The following is a 15,737-nucleotide window of genomic DNA, read 5'->3' as shown; positions in this document are numbered from 1 at the left end:
GGCTTTCTTGGAAATAACTGTTAGATATCCACGTGGCATGCTGGGATTTCGGAGATGACCGCCGGGTGATGACTGGGCACTTTTGAAAAGGTATCTGGCTCAAGAATATCCCTTAAGTGTCGCGCTTTCAGCCGCCTTTGCTTTCCGTGCCCTAGTTCTTGCATTTCCGCATCTGAGTCTTCTCTGCCACTCGCTTCCTGCTCTGTTTCGCCAGCGAGAAACAAGATGGCGCCCAAGAGGAAGACCGCGAACTCGTCTGCTGCAGTGATCCCCGCCATCGATCCCAACAGTCAGTTACCCTTCGCAGGTAACCATATGTCTGTGATTTCTGAAGTTGAGCTTCTCCGCCTTGTTTCCATCGGGGTTCTCCCTCCACGGGAACTCTGTTCTTGGCGCTCTTGCCATGGGACTACTGTCCCAACCGAAGATACCCACGAGTCAGTGGTTTACACTCCTTTCCTTCTTCGCGGCCTCGGCCTTCCCATATCTCCTTTTTTCCGTGGCATCCTTGATTTTTATCATATCAACCTGACTCACTTGAACCCTAACTCCATTCTCCAAATCTCTATTTTCGTTCACCTTTGCGAAGCTTATCTTGGCGTGCTGCCGCATTTTGGCTTATGGAAGTATCTGTATCACTGCCGTCCTGGGATGGCCGGGGGGCAACATCAATTGGTCGGAGGTGCCAGCTTAGAGATGCGTCGGGGGCGGAAGACTGAGTATCTCGAGATACCCCTTAAAGACAGCATTAAAGGTTGGCGTCTGGAGTGGTTTATAATGGATAATTATGGAAATTCTCTCCCTTCCCGCTCGGGAAGACAGGCAGACGTTCGTACTCCGAGTTGGACTGAATCTCCCACGGACCAAGAAGTAGCCGAAGCGGGCGTGTTGCTTACTGAAGTTGGATTACTGAAAGAGAGAGGTCTGACTGCCGAAGCCGTGGTCACAGATTTTGTTTTCAAGAACATTCAGCCGCTGAAGGACAGGGCCTATCCGGCATATCTTTACCGAGGGCTGGCCGACTCAACCCGAGTTACCAATAGGAGAATTCCTTCTGTTGATTTGGTGAGCCGACTCGAGATGATCCTCAGGGGTAAAGTTTCAAACGTTGGAGCTCCAGTGGCATACTCGGCTTGGAACCTGCCTTCTCCCAAAGATTTCACTCTTTTTGTGTCCAATCCGCCCGTGACAGATAGCAACTTGGGTCTTAGAGTGCGACCTTCTGCTGAGGAGGTCCGTTCCTTAGTTGCTTCGCTCGGGGAGATACCTGATGATGAACGGCAGATTTATTTTGAAGTGCCCCTGAACCCTAGTGACGCAGACATAAATGACATGCTCGATCTGCTAGCTGAGGATTCATCTGATACTGTTCCTGATGGTACATTGGCGGTGGTGCCGCTTCCAGAGGTTGATGTGGCCTTGGACGTCTCGAAACCTGTCAGTACTCGCCCGAGGCGCCCCAGCCGAACCAGTCAGCCCGAGCCTTCTGCTGATGAGCAGAAGAAGAAAAGAAGACGCCTCCGGCGAGTGTCTAGCTTTGATGAGGATGCCAGCACCTTAGCTCCTGCTGCTGAAGAAATGACTGCAACTGGCCTAGCTGACATTGATCCCAATGGGTGTGCTCCGCCTGCTGCTGACCCTAATGAGGGTGCTGTTTGTGCTGTTGCTGTGGAAGATGAAGAGGAAGAGAACGAAACTCCATTAACTCGGAAAAACAGTCGGCAGTTCGTTGCTAGCGGTGGTAGTAGTGGGGTTCCTTCTCCTGCCTTGTCTGCTCTTATTGGTCTGCAAGAACTGTCCATGGCCAATTTTGATCAAGCTCTAGAGGATATGGTCCCTGAGAACTTGCTGTTGGAACCTGCAGACGCTGATGCAACAAAAACTTGTGCAGCCGTGCCAGATGCTGGGTTGAGGTCGTCCCGTGCCTCGTCGACCTTAGAGCACGATCTTGAGGGCCGGGATGATGACTTGGATCGTCCTGATCCTGTGGAAGTAGCTGAAGGCCCGTCGACCTTAGAGGTGGTCACGGCGGAGAGCTTGGATCCTTTGAATAGTGCTGACATGTGCCCAGCCCCCGAGGGTGTTGCCGGGGAGGACTCAGCTCGGGTGAGGAGCGTAGGCCACTACCCAGCCCCCGAGGGTGTTGCCGGGGGTGACCCGGCTCAAGTGGGCAGTGCCAACCTTGACCCAGCCCCCGAGGGTGTCCGAGCGAGGTCTCCCTCCTGCACTTCCATGGATGTTCACGTGGGTTCACCTCCACACTCTGGCGGCATGGTGGTGGCTCAGACTCCAGATCAGGGGGTCGCTTTAGAGGGCAGCGTTCCCACTGGTCTGGTGTTAGGCTCTGCTGAATGTACTGAGCTCGTTCCTGCTGGTCTACTGCAAGCTGCTTCGGGTGGTGGTCTGACACCTGATTATCAGCTGATTTCTCCTGACTTGGGGATCCCTTCGTTCTTTTCCAACCTTCAGGTGCTGTGCCGTGCTTTAATTTGATCTCTATGTTGCATGAATTGCTGTCATTATGCTCATCTGTTCTTCTCGTCAGGCTTTGGTGAATGGATTGGCCAGTCAACTGAAATCACAGGGTGCTTCTACCCCAGAAGTGGCGTCATCTCTCGAGCGTTGGAATCCAGTGTTGCTTCATCGTCGTGTATCTGAGTTGGAGGCCGCCAATGCTGGTCATTGCCCTTTCTTTTCCTTCTTTGTTCTTGTCCGTAGGTTGTTTTACCTTCTGACCTTATTTTGTTTGAATACCTCTTGATAGGGATGACTCGGCAGATCACAGTTCTTGAAGAAAAACACTCTCAAGATCAAGCTGAAATGGCTCGACGATGCACTGATTTCGAGGAAAAGTATTCTCAAAGTCAGATCGAGTTGAGTCAGGTCTCTGCGGCTTTGGATGATGCCAACGCTCTGAGCTCTTCTCTTCATGCTCAGCTTGACTCTGAGAAGGTAGCTTACGAACCTGTACTTCGCCTTATCATGCTCTTGGATTCTGAATGAGTTTGATTTTTGCTTGTAGGAAGAAAAAAGTATCCTTGCTGCTTCTCGCGACAACTTGGACAGATTGTACCGAGATTCCAGTAACTCGCTGACCATCTTGGAGAGGAGCCACCGTTTTACGATGGAGGAGCTTGACAATCAGCGCCGTCAACTGCAAGAATCTTCGGATGAAGTGGCCCGCCTTACACAGTTGCTATCAGCAAAGGATGCCACCATCAAGGAACTCCGAGCTTCCAAGAAAACCATTGCCCGGGAGTTAGAAACTGCTCAGCAGGCTGTTAAAGTTGCTGAAGAAGCTGCTGTCACTTTCAAAGCTCAGCGCGATAAGGCCCTGGACAAGGCCATTCGGGCGGGACGAATCTTGATGAGAAGACCTGGCGTGGTTGTCCCCGAGGATATAAGAGCCGACGTGGTTGCTGCCCCTGATTCCTCGAATCGCCCTTCTTCGTCAGTCGTTCCTGAGAGAGACATTGGAAAATAAAGAAACAGTTCGCGTGCTCTGAGCGCGCAGTTAGCATGAGCAAGCATTTATTTAGAGGACATCAGCTTATCATTCGAATGTTATGATATCTTTCTTATCGTATCAGAATTTATTAGTTTGCAAATTTGTGGTAATGCTACATGATAATTATGAAGTTTGTTTATGGGATATGGAAGTCATCCCCTGAACTTCATAAGCGCGAGTATGCTATACCGGTTTAAGCCGCCAATGACTTTTAGCCGGTAATTTCCGTTAGTAGGGTTTAGTGATCGCCCTAGGTAAAGTAAGCGTAAGCACGTTGCACCGCCTTAAGTCGTTGTCGACTTAAGTCGATTGCTCCGTTTATAGGGCATAGTGGTCACCCCGAGTTAAGTAAGCGTGAGCATGTTGCACCGCCCTAAGTCGTTGCCGACTTAAGTCGATTGCTCCGTTTGTAGGGCATAGTGGTCACCCCGAGTTAAGTAAGCGTGAGCATGTTGCACCGCCCTAAGTCGTTGCCGACTTAAGTCGATTGCTCCGTTTGTAGGGCATAGTGGTCACCCCGAGTTAAGTAAGCGTGAGCATGTTGCACCGCCTTAAGTCGTTGCCGACTTAAGTCGATTGCTCCGTTTGTAGGGCATAGTGGTCACCCCGAGTTAAGTAAGCGTGAGCATGTTGCACCGCCCTAAGTCGTTGCCGACTTAAGTCGATTGCTCCGTTTGTAGGGCATAGTGGTCACCCCGAGTTAAGTAAGCGTGAGCATGTTGCACCGCCTTAAGTCGTTGCCGACTTAAGTCGATTGCTCCGTTTGTAGGGCATAGTGGTCACCCCGAGTTAAGTAAGCGTGAGCATGTTGCACCGCCTTAAGTCGTTGCCGACTTAAGTCGATTGCTCCATTTGTAGGGCATAGTGGTCACCCCGAGTTAAGTAAGAATGCAAGTCAATCATAAACGAACCGAGTATCTTTGAATTCTATCTTTATTGATGACATATTTCCACTTTACAGAGTACATGGTCGCCCCGGCTGTTTTGAAATACAGCTAGGGGTAAAACTTTCTGAGGTGCTCTATGTTCCAAGAGTTCCCGACTTCTGTACCATCCGCTTGGGTGAGGCGATACGATCCGGGCCGAGTGACCTCTGCTACTATGAAAGGCCCTTCCCATAAGGGTGATAGCTTGTGCCGTCTCTCCCCCGTTAGAATTCGGCGGAGGACGAGGTCTCCTACTGAAAAGGATCTTTGCCGCACAGCCTTATCGTGATAGCGCCTTAGAGTCTGCTGGTACCGTGCTGATTGGATTACTGCATTCAGTCGTTCTTCCTCGAGTATATCAATATCCTCCAGCCTGGTGGCCTCAGCTTCCGCTATGCTTTCGAAGATCAATCTTGGTGCCCCAAACTTGAGGTCAGCAGGTATCACTGCCTCCGACCCATAGACCATGAAGAAAGGAGTGTTTCCATGCAGAGCTCGGCTAGGTTGGGTTCTCAGGCTCCAAACGACATAAGGTAGTTCTCTTATCCATTTTCCTGCGAATTTTTCATTTTTATCGAAGACCCTTTTCCTGAGTGCCTCCAATATCATTCCGTTGGCTCGCTCAACCTGCCTGTTGGCTCTTGGATGCGCCACAGATGCATATTTGATCTGAATGCTCTTTTGCTCGCAAAAGTCAAAGAATTCTGAGCTGGTGAAGTTGGATCCTAAGTCAGTGATGATGCTGTTTGGTATCCCGAATCTGAATATTATATCCTGTATGAATTCCACGGCCTTAGCAGAGGTTAAAGAAGCAATGGGCTTGAACTCTATCCATTTAGTGAATTTGTCAATTGCTACCAATATGTGGGTATAACCTCCTTGAGCTTTCTTGAAAGGTCCAATCATATCCAATCCCCAGCATGCGAAAGGCCAAGTTACTGGTATGGTCTGTAGCTGCTGTGCCGGCATGTGCTGTTGCTTCGACAGGTATTGACAAGCTTCGCATCTCTGAACTAACTCGGCTGCGTCGCTCTTTGCTGTCGGCCAATAGAACCCTGACCTGAAGACCTTCCCGACTAGCGTTCTGGAGGCTGCATGTATTCCACATTGCCCTGCATGGACTTCCTCCAGAAGTTGCTTCCCAGTGGATGGGAGAATACACTTCATGAGAACCCCTGATGCACCCCTTCTGTATAATATCTCCCCAATGAGTGTGTAGTGAGCTGACTGTCTGGCAATGCGCTCTGCTGAGTTCTTGTCGTGAGGCTCTTCTTCGTTCTTTATGTACTTAATGATCGGCCTCCTCCAGTCATCAGAGTCTGACTCGGGTTGATCTACGATGTTGCACTCTTCTGTTTGGTCTATTGAGATACTCGGCCGTGTAATTTCCTGTACGAAAACTCCGGGTGGGACCTGAGTTCGACCGGATCCGAGCTTGGATAGTGTATCAGCTGCTGTGTTTCGATCCCTTTCCACATGATGAAATTCCAGACCCTCGAACTTATCTTCCAGCTTTCGAACGGCAGCGCAATATTTTCCCATTGAATCACTTGAACAATCCCATTCTTTGTTTATCTGGCTAATGACTACCAGAGAGTCTCCATATACCATCAATCTCTTGACGCCCAGTGATATGGCGATGTTTAATCCGTGTATCAAGGCTTCATACTCAGCTGCGTTGTTAGAGGCCGGGAATAGCAGCTGGAGAGCATACTTGAGGTGCTCGCCTCCAGGTGCAGTGAAGAGAATTCCTGCTCCTGCTCCTTGCAGTTTCAGCGAGCCATCAAAATACATTCGCCATACTTCTGCGGTTTCTGGATTATCCGGTACTTGCTGTTCTGTCCACTCTGATACGAAATCGACCAGTGCTTGAGTTTTGATGGCAGTGCGAGGTCGGAACTCGATATCATGGGATCCCAACTCGCAAGCCCACTTGGCTATTCGGCCAATGGCTTCCTTGTTGTGAAGAATGTCCCCTATTGGAAAACCAGTGACTACTATGACTTTGTGGTCGTCAAAGTAGTGACGCAGCTTGCGGGCAGTTAGAAGTACTGCATATAATAGCTTCTGAACTTGAGGATATTTTTTCTTTGATGGGCCTAGAACTTCACTGATGAAGTAGACAGGATGTTGTACCGGGTGGGCATGCCCTTCTTCTACTCGCTCGACTACCAACGTAGTGCTTACCACGTGAGTCGTGCAAGAGATATATAGCAGTAAATCTTCAGCCGGCTGAGTCGGCGTGGCTCGCCGGGGCGGTTTCAATACTGGCGGTGTTGTCAGGAATTTCTTTAGTGCGTCTAGAGCTTCTTGTGCCTCTGAAGTCCATTGAAACTTATCCACCTTTTTCAACAGTTTATAAAATGGCAGACCTTTTTCTCCCAGTCTGGATATGAATCTGCTCAGGGCTGCCATACATCCTGTGAGTCGCTGAACCTTCTTTTGTGATCGAGGAGCTTCCATCTTCATGATAGCTTCAATCTTATCTGGATTAGCCTCAATTCCCCGGTGGCTGACGATAAATCCGAGCAACTTTCCTGTTGGTACCCCGAAAACGCATTTTTCAGGATTGAGCTTCCATCTATATCTTCTCAAGCTGTTGAAAACCAGCTGTAAATCTTCGATGAAGTTTTCTGGATTCTCAGTTTTGATCACCACGTCGTCTACGTAAGCCTCCACACGCTTGCCCCAGTGATCGGCTAAGCATGTTTGAATAGCCCTCTGATAAGTCGCTCCAGCGTTTTTGAGGCCGAACGGCATGGAGGTATAACAGAAAGCACCAAACGGGGTGATGAACGCCGTTTTTTCCTCGTCTTCTTTTGCCAAACTAATCTGATGATACCCGGAATAGCAATCTAAGAAAGACAGCATCGAACATCCAGCGGTGGAATCCACCACCTGATCTATCCTCGGGAGCCCGAAGGGATCCTTCGGACAGTGTTTGTTGAGATCAGTATAGTCGACGCACATGCGCCAATCCACTTTATTCTTTTTGAGTACAAGAACAGGGTTGGCTAACCACTCGGGGTGCAATACTTCTCTAATAAATCCAGCCGCGACCAAGCGGGCTAACTCGGCACGAATGGCTTCTCTCTTGTCGGGCGTGAAACGATGCAGCTTTTGCCGGATCGGCCTCGCCTGGGGATAGACCTTCAATTTGTGCTCGGCCAGTTCTCTTGGGACTCCCGGCATATCCGCAGGTTGCCATGCGAATACGTCTCGGTTATCTTGCAGGAACTGGACGAGCGCGCTTTCCTATTTGTCACTCAAACTGGAGCTGATGATAGCCGTCTTGCGCTCATCAGCGAACCCCAGGTTGATCCGCTTGGTGTCTTCAGTCGGCCGCATAGAGGTCGCGGCCTGAGCTTCGTTTGCCGGCACGGCGAGGTCTTCATCAGGCTTAGAGTTCGCCGGTGTAGAAGGAATCGCTGATGGCTTGGTGGTGAGGGCTGCTTGGATGGCCACTCGGAAACATTCTGCGGCGCCTTGGAAGTCGGCGCGCACAGTTATGATTCCTCGTGGTCCCGGCATCTTCAGTATCATGTACGTGTAGTGTGGGATGGCCATGAACTTGGCCAGCCCTGGCCTCCCGATGATGGCGTTGTACCCGCAGTCGAAGTTCGCCACCTCGAACCTCAGGAACTCGGTTCTGTAATTATCCGGAGTCCCGAAGGTGACCGGCATGTAGATGTGGCCCAGCGGGTACTCCCCTTCCGTCGGCACGATGCCGAAGAAAGGAGTGTCTGACTCGTGGAGCTCTTTGAGGTGAACTCCCAAGCCTTGAAGCGTACGGGGGAAGGTGACGTTGATGCTGCTCCCCCCGTCCACTAGCACCTTCTTCACCCGGCTCTCTCGGATCACCGGATCGACGAGGAGCGGGTATTTGCCTGGGTGGTCGAAGTTGAGCCATTGATCCTCCCGAGTGAACGTGATTGGGTGCTCCGACCACCGGTACGGGGCGGGAGGGCCGGTGGTCGCCACCAGTATCTGGCGGTCGTTGAGCTTTTGTTGTCTCTTGTTCTCCTGCGACCCATGTCCGCCGAAGATGACGTTAACCTCCCTGTCAATGCGCGGGAAAGCTCCTCCTCCCCCCTCCTCCGGCTGATGGGGCTGTCGTGGTTCATCTGGTCCTCCTCTCGGCGGAGGAGGTGGTAGAGGTTGGAAGGGTCGGCCATGCCCGACGGAGTGCTTGAAGTCCCGGCAGTTGCGGAGAGTGTGGCGCATATCCTTGTGGTACGGGCACTGGGCGTCGAGGATGTCGTCCAGCGTGCGTTCGCCTCCACGAGGTCCTCCTCGGGCGCGAGAGGCGGGTGGTCCGGCGGCGTGTACTTCTTCGCGAGGCCTCTTCTCCCAGCGCTTGTCGGGCGGCTGGTTCGCGTCGCGTCGTGGTACCGCCGGTGCGGGCTTTGCTCCTCCGATGAGGTCCTGGGCCCGCTCGTCAGCGGTGATGTAAAGGTCGGCTTCCCGGAACAGCTCCTCGGAGGTAGTCGGCGCCTTTTGCAGTATGGCTCGGACGAAAGCCGAGTCGTTAGATCCTCTGTAGAAGTCCTCGATTACGGCCACCTCCGTGACCTCGGGGATGCGGTTTCTCATGGTCTGGAACCTTTTAAGGTATGACCTGAGAGTCTCATCCCCCCGGCGCTTGATGGATTTGAGGTCCCATGGTTGCGCTGGCTTGTCGGAGAGAGACTGGAAGTTGGCGGTGAAACGTCGACTGAAGTCTCCCCAGTCGTCGATGCAGTGTCGGGGTAGATGTCGTAGCCACTGCAGCGCGTCTTGCCCGAGGACGATGGGCAGATACGCAGTCATGACGTCCTCGGATGCCCCAGCGGCCCGAGCAGCGGTGGTGTAGACGGCTAACCAGCCCCCCGGATCCTGCTTAGGTTCATATTTGTCGACATTGGATACCTTGAAGTTGGGAGGCCATTGGATGGCCCTAAGGCGCGGAGTAAGGGCGGATACTCTGCACGTGTCCTCCTGTCGTCGAGGATGTCGTCTGTCCCGGGGAGGGGAGTGGTGGTGGTGGCTCCTCGACCGTCCCCGGGTGGTTCCACCAGTTGAAGCTGTTGCCGACTCAGTTCGGGTGGCCTGGCTTTGGGTCGGGAAGCCATGATCTCGATCATACTCCTCTCGACGGCGAATTTCGTTCTCGTGCCGCCGTTCGCGCGAAGCATTGATAGAGCTTCGCGCGTCTCGGCGACTGTTGATGGCGTGTCGCAGATCGTTCGGCGGATGAGCGAGCGGTAGAAGATGGTTGGCTGCCTGAGTGAACAGGCGCCGGTATCCCTCGGCGTCGGGGGTCTGAGGAAGTCCGTCAGCTATCCGGGCCAGAACGCCTCCGACTTCGCTCGGCGTATTCATGGCTCGGGCGAAGTCGGGGTTCAGGTTGCGCCCGAAGAGCGGATTCTCGCGTCGTTGCCTTGCATCTTGCTCGGCTTGCTCCTGAGTTCGACGGCGATCTCGTCGTCGGGAGTTCCTTCGTTCCCTGAAGACGCGTTCTTCCGGAGTTTCTCCTATCTCTGAGACCTCGTCTCGCGAGACAGGTTGCTCCGGATCCCGTTCTCCAGCTGCGTGATGTCGTCGAACGTTCCTGCGCCGATTCCTTCGTCGGCGGGATTCTCGCTGAGGCGGTTCTTCTCCAGGCGCGGTCGGTTCATCGTCGGAGACGGCGGGTGATTCTGCTCTCCCGATGAAGAGGACGTCGGGGTAGAACGGTATTGCTGCCACGGCGGCTTTCTTTCCGTTCTCCTTTGAGGTCGGAGGAACGGGAAGAACGACTGGCCTCTCCCTGGTCTCCTTCTTTCTCACGACCCGTGTCCATTCTTTCGTTGGAGAAGTAGACAGCGGAGTCTTCCGGGTCAGCGAGCTTCTCGCTCTAGCCTCCCCGGAGACGATCTTTTCCTGAAGAGCCGGAAGTAGCGTCTTTCCAGCATTTTCGGAGTTTGTTGGTGGAGACTTCTGTTCCGGCAGATCCGCGAGGCGGTGTAGAATTCCTTCTTCGTCCGCCACGGAGGAGATTGTCCCGAAGCAGAATGTGGATCCGGGACGCATGGTGATCTTACCGTGGAAGGTGACGGCCATTGAGCTAACTTGGATCGTCGACATACCCCCTACCTGGCGCGCCAGCTGTCGGTGTTTTGGGTCCGACCGCACACCCGGGGTTGCCCCTCAAGGTGTTTTTAGGAGTAGGACGGTGTCGACGACTGTAGCAAAATGGTTCGTGCCGATCGCACGAGGGACAATGGACAAGATTTGCAGGTTCGGGCCGCTTAGAAGTGCGTAACACCCTACGTCCTGGTGAGTATATGAGCGTGGTTACAAGAGGATTCTCTGGATAGAGGGCGCAGGGAGTTTTTGTGGGTGGCTAAGTAGAACAGGGTCGATCGTTCTGAAGGGGTGCCCCCTAGGCCTTATATACTCGACCGTGGGGCAGTACACGTGGGTAAGATAACAACAAGTAGCTAAAAGATAGTGAACCTCTTGAGATTATCCCTACGTAACCCTCGCCGACTTATCCTCGCATGGCTTCGTTGCATGGAGACTCCAGTGCGGGAAAGTCGGATCTCTGTTGCAGCCATTCGCTCGACGCTGTGAGCCGTCCGGGTTTGCACCAATTCGGCTTCATGTCGTTCTGTTTTGCCGGTTGTTTCTCCCCAGGCCCACAAAAGAATGACCTTACGATTTATTGGGCCCTTGGGCTTTTCGTGAGGCCTTTTACTTCTTTAGTGGACCCAGGGGATATCTATCCCCCACACTACTGCCATGCTTGCCTCCCCCGTCCCGCCTGAGTGCTGACTGCTGAGTTCACTCCAGTTTGAAGCTCCTCCATGGCGTCAGATTGTGACAACGACTATGAAGTACGCATGATTGACCATCCTCGCGAGTGTCGTGCTGGTGCTGCCACTCAGGCAGAGAAAGAAAGGCTATGTCCGATGTCGGTACATCTTCGAGTGTTGCTGGTGTGATGGTGTTGGATCGACATGGTAATTGCTTTCATTGTTATATATCTAACTTTAGATTTAATTTTGACAAACTGAAATGATGAAATGTTGTACACTAGGATATGGTTTTCAATCCAATGCACATATTTATGACCATTGTAAAATATCGGTATACTACTTGTTACAAATTTTAGAAGAATACTTTTGGATTTCTGTACAAATTTATGATCAGATAGATTTCTATCTAGTGTACATATTTATGACCATTGTGAGAAATTGTGAGACCTTGCATAAATGACATATTTGCTAAAATAGTATTATGATTGCTAATGTAGGGAAACCAGTGAAGTTAAATGGACCAATTGATGTGACTTGGAGCCATGGTGAGCCATATCCTGGGCCTCATGGGGGTGTCTCGATTAAAAGAGCATCTAGGTCACATATATGGGAGTATGAAGGCATGTCGTAAAGTGCCAAATCATGTGAAGGACATAATGTCTCAAAAAGTAACAGATGGGAGAATTAGGAGGGCACGTGGTAATAAGCTCTGCCTGTTTGTTGAAAAGGAGGTTTCTGCAACAAGACACGATTATCGAAGTGCAAGAATTTCTCTTGATGAACAAGCACAGATTGATATGGCAATGAGAAATTCAATGAGGGATTCTTTTTCCACATTGGAACATGATAGTTGTCCACCTTTTGGTAAGTCAATGGGTAGTGCAACTAGAGCTGCAAGTTGTTCTACAGGGAAGCAAAGTAGGCTCTCAAGTTACTACAAGAATACACTAGATACCTCTAGAGGTCCTTTTGACATTGACTTGGCACACAGTAGGACACAAGTGCAGCCACTCATAGATGTTATGCTAGAGAAGGGTCATAAGGAGAAGCTAGGGATATCATTGGCAAAATGGTTCCATGCTAATGACATTCCTGGAAGAAAGGTAGACTGCCCATACTTCCGTTCAACACTTAACTTAGCTCAACAACTTGGTGATGGAGTACCAATTCCACGTGGGAGAGAAATAGATGGTCCATTATTGGATATGAATTATGTAGACATGGAGGCTCACATGGATTGGAAGGATTATGGAGTTACAGTCATGTGTGATTCTTGGACAGGTAAACACTTGTTCAGTTAGCTGACCTTACTTTATGTTGGTATTCATAAATGACCTTACTTTTGTGTTTCTATGTCATGATTGTACAGGTCCTACCATGATGTCCATTATTAATTTTATGATCTTTTGCAATGGGTGTATGTTCTTCCACAAGTCAGTAAATGCAACTGGTCTAATTCAAAATTCTGATTATATCTATGGAATTATATCTAATGTGGTTGCTGATATTGGGATCAAGCATGTTGTTCAGATCATCACTGATAATGGCTCAAACCATAAAAAGTTCTATCAAGACTTCACAACAAAATATTCACATATTACTTGGCAGCCATGTGCTGCACATACCATAAATTTAATGCTGAAGGATATAGGACGATTTCCTGATGTTGCAAAAGTAGTGGATAGTGCATGAAAAGAGAATTTGTAGATTCTTCTATAATCACAATAGGTTATAGTTCAATTATGTTTTGTCATATTTCGTTGTTGTTTTGTCATAATTCATATCAATTGTTGTTTTCATAATTTATTGTTGTTTTTATTGTAGTTTACATGCTATGATGCGAGAGAAAATTGGTGGTGAGCTAGTACGGTGGAACGCAACTAGGTTTGGTACTGTTTTATTTTTTGCAGAGTTTTTTTGGATAGAAAAGATAAATTTAAGTTGTGGATGGCATTAGCTGATTGGGAGAACTCTAAGTGGGCTGGTGAAGAAGCATGACTTCACATATGATTGTTTGACAAAAAAATAAATGGTGGACTGACATGGAAAGGGTTTTGAAAGCGGTGTCCCCAATCTACTCTGTACTTCGTTTAGCTGATCAACAAAAGAGTGTGTCTATATTGTCTTTTCTTCCAAAAATGATGAGTGCTATGGCTAAAATATGATCCAATTTGGGTGATGATCCTATCAACAAAAATCTATGTGATAGATTAATGCAAGTAATCAATAGAAGACTTGACTGTATGCTCAATGATACTCTTATGCTTGCAGGTATGTGCTAAAGCATGATAGATGTGAAATATAGTTGCCCTTAATCAATTATTGTTGCCCTTCAATTTTTTTAGCTGATTAAACATTATAGTTATTGATTTGTTGCTGTCCTTTTATTTTCGTAGCTGCTGCCCTTAACCCTGAAGCGCTATATACTTCCAAAATGGCAAGAAAACCAAAGTTCCAACATGCTGTGACAATGGCCATAAAGAAACTTTCAAGCTCATCTTCAAAGGCTTCAGCTGCAATTGATCAATATACTTTCTTCAGAAAGCAAGCTGGGTTATTTGGAGGAGAAGAGGCTAAATATTCAGCACTTAATGGACGCGCAAGTGCAGGTAAGTCATGTTGTCTAGATTTATTCTTGTGTTGTCCTTGAGAGTTGCCTCTTTATTTGTGGTGATTGTTCTATTTTTTCATATTTTCCTAGCTGATTGGTGGGATTAATATGGTGGAGACTATCCAGAATTACAAGAGTTTGCACGTCGTATTGTTTCTCAATGCATGTCCTCTAGTGGTTGTGAACGTAATTGGAGTACCTTTGCTTTGGTTCATACCAAATTGAGGAATCAGTTGAGTTGTGATAAGTTACATAAACTGGTTTATGTCACTACAACTTGAAGTTGCACATTCAACATTTTGAAACTGATATGGAAAGTCTTGAACAAATGAAAAACTCTAAAGATAGAAACATAGAGCCATGTAGCATCATGATAGATGTTGCTATGTATGATGAAGGCAACCCGATTATGGAATGGTTGTGCAGTTCTAGGAGTGAATCAGTGCCGACACTTGATGAAAATGATGAGCCTGAATCCCCTAGCAGACCAAGTGGATTCGTTTTAAAGGAGTTAGGAGGATTGAATGAAGAAGAGATGGTTCTTTTAAATTCTAGGATTGGTTCTGGTAGGAAAAGGAATGTTGTAGAAGAAGATATTGGAGATGATTTCCTACCAGATAGTAGTGAGGGAGGAGGTAGCCCAACCTACAACGAATCGGGTGATAGTGACTCTAATGATGGTGAATTCAATTTTGAGTTAATTATGCATTATTTGTCATGTCCTTTTTATGATTCAAATTATCTTCAATATCATTGTGAAAGGTGGTGGTGATGATGAAGATGGTGAACTTAGTGGTCCATGTTTTGCAGCTAGGACACAACCTAAATTAGCTACAGACCAATATATTGGTCCTGGTAAGCAAGGGAAATCAACAATGTATTTGCAAATAATTGATTCAACAATGTATTTTGTTTTCATATTTATACATGTTTTGTAGGTCAAGATGAAGAAACAACACCTCTCTGTCCAAGATCAAAAAGGCAGAAGAAGCTCTCCATCAAGGGCCTGCACATGCTTGAGAAGGTTAAGTACATCTAAGATTATAGATGTGTTGTCTCACTATTTCAAAAAGTTCATTTAACTAATTAATTTGTTGTCTTATTGTTGGAAAATACAGTGATCTAATCTTCAAGCACAAGCACAAGAATATGGCGTATACATGGACTGATTCAATGGCAAGATTTTGAACATGTGGCTCTATTGTATCAACCGTGTGCTCTGTTTCAGTTTCAGCGCAATATTGCTGTCATATTTAGTTCATGTGGCCTAACAATATTTAGAACTGTGATTGATTTCTATGCATTATTTAAACTATGGACTACCAAATATTTGTGACTCACCACTAGTGTTATATTCACTGGTGCATGGATGTTGCCAAAGAACTTTATTTACATAATATTTGGTTTATTTGGATTGTCTTACTATTCTATGTTCTCTATGGATATATATCCGTACTCAATTTGTGATTCAATTTTCCATTTATAGAATGATTATATGTATATAATGACATTAGGTGGTTTAGAAATGTTCTCTATGTTTTTTGATTAAACTAAGCTATTCTTTCTAAATCCCCGCCGATTTTTTTTGATAAAAACGAAAAAAGTCGAGAAATCCCAGAAACTTCTCTGTGAGCTCCAGTTTTTTGGCTACGTTAAACCCTGAATAGATCATGTTAGGATTTATGGGCTAGGCCCAATTGAGAAATTCAATTAAATCCCAGGAAAATTTCAAAAGCCCGTATATGTGTATGGCTAGGGAATGGTGGAACCAATAACACCATATTGCTAGTCCTAGTAGAGTGGAGCTAGTTTAAATATGGAAGCCACACTCACTCACCAAGTCATGGATGAGAGGAGAGAGTGTGGAGAGCCACACGCGCGCTCGCCTCGCCTGGCCTGGCCGGGGCGAAGAG

General features: G+C 48.2%; 1 pseudogene; it reads left to right on the top strand.

Annotated features, from left to right (window-relative positions):
• The first annotated feature begins 11,120 nt into the window (after positions 1 to 11,120).
• Positions 11,121 to 15,199, top strand: LOC103632157 (uncharacterized; annotated as a pseudogene).
• Positions 15,200 to 15,737: the final 538 nt, after the last annotated feature.

The sequence above is a fragment of the Zea mays genome, chromosome 7, assembly GCF_902167145.1.
Source record: "Zea mays cultivar B73 chromosome 7, Zm-B73-REFERENCE-NAM-5.0, whole genome shotgun sequence".
Lineage (NCBI taxonomy): Eukaryota > Viridiplantae > Streptophyta > Magnoliopsida > Poales > Poaceae > Zea > Zea mays.
The sequence above is the reverse complement of the archived record's forward strand: the minus strand, read 5'-3'. Positions and strand labels throughout refer to the sequence as shown.